Below are 1,800 nucleotides of genomic sequence, written 5' to 3'. Positions count from 1 at the left end.
TGATCATCTTGCCTGCAAAGTTGTCAGAGTTGACTGGATCCTCGAAAGCAAACTCAACGGGCTCCTCATTAGCGAACTGGTCTCCCGGCTCTACTCAAACAAGACAAACAAGCAACAAGGACACAATCAACCACGTGCAAGGATCAAACAAGATGATGCAAAGATGATATGCTATGCGGGATGCGATGCGGGATGCATATGCAAGATTTGACAAGGAATGCATGAACCTGGCCTCAACTTGGGAATCCAAGTGTGCCACTGGAAAGATGAGATGAAATCGCTTGAAAACGATATAAAGAATGTCGGAATCGGAGTTACGGTTTGGAAATGGCAAGCGATTCAAATATGACACCAGTCTGCGATTTACAGCAAGTAGCCATCTAAATGCAACGAGATAAACATGCTACAGCACCCAAACATGGCATAAAAATACATGGCAGGGATGCATTCATGATGCTTAACAAAAGTCTAGCACTGAGCTACGGCCAATTCATCCATTAACAGGCTCAAACAAGCATGGCAAAAATGCATATGACAAACAGATTTCAGACTTAGTGAAATTAACACTTGTCTGGAATTTCAGATCAGATAGCACTCTTCGGAGCAACAAAACTACATGCTACAGGACTTGAACATGGCAAAGTAAAGCATGGCATGGAGCTATTCAAAGATCTTAACAAAAGTCCCTTAGTGACATTGAGCCAAAAGGGATCAGAAAATACAATTGCAAGCATGTGAACATAGCAAAAACATAATCAGTTCTCAGACTTGGTGAAAACTGGCACATGCTGAAACATATCTCAAGTAGGCATGTTTACGAGCTCGATGCACTCACCACGGTGCAAGTCATGATAAGATAAGTATACATCCATCAAGAATACACAAAATGCAAGCTAGACATGGCAAGAACAATAGCATAGCATGCACGGATCAACTACAACATCATTGGCAAAATTGCAAACAAGTTGACAATCTGCCCAGATTTACGAAGTAGAAAAAGTAGAGCTCGATTGACTCAAGCTAGGGTGCTCCATAATTGCAAACAAAGACATGGATGGATAGAGCACTACAAGATTAACAAAACATCCTTACTGATCATCCTCAAGAGGCACGGATCACTAGGAAACAACATGAACATATGGTCATATGAGATAAACAGCTCAAGGACTTGGTGGAAATGCTAAGTCCCTGAAATCAGAATTACCAAGTGCACCACTTTGCAAGCTCGTGCTAGTCACCACACACATCACAAAAATACATGGGTTGCACCTCTGGAAAGATGACAAAACCCTTAACAAAACATATGTAGAACTCATGGGCATATCATGCACACATTAATCATGGCAAAAATGACAAATAGCTAAATGGAGTAGCAGATCTGACAATTATCTCAAGTAGCCCTCTTCTAACAGCATTTCGGGCATCAAAATGAAATCAAATGAAAATGATGCAATGGAATGAAATGATGTACTCTATGAGATGAACATTTTGATATGCTATATGTCCAAAACGGAGTTACGGATGCAAAGTTACGAGGCTATGAACATGAGCATATGGATTAGGGTTTTGTGAGAAAAAGTGAACCCTAAAAAAACAGATCTCAGATTCGGAGCGCGGAAACCGAGGACCGCCAGGGTTTCGCCGGAGTAGAGCTCGAGGACGCCGGAATCGAGGGGCTCGCCGGCCGGAGGGGGCACCGGGGCGGTCGCCGGCTTGCGGGGCGGCGAAGTGGAGCGGCGAGGCGGCGGGGGAAGTGGACGCCGGCACGGGTGGCGTCTCGTGCGGCCGGCGACAAGGGTT

This window comes from Triticum aestivum, chromosome 6A (assembly GCF_018294505.1).
Source record: "Triticum aestivum cultivar Chinese Spring chromosome 6A, IWGSC CS RefSeq v2.1, whole genome shotgun sequence".
In the NCBI taxonomy this organism is placed as follows: domain Eukaryota; kingdom Viridiplantae; phylum Streptophyta; class Magnoliopsida; order Poales; family Poaceae; genus Triticum; species Triticum aestivum.
This window is presented reverse-complemented; position numbering follows the sequence as displayed.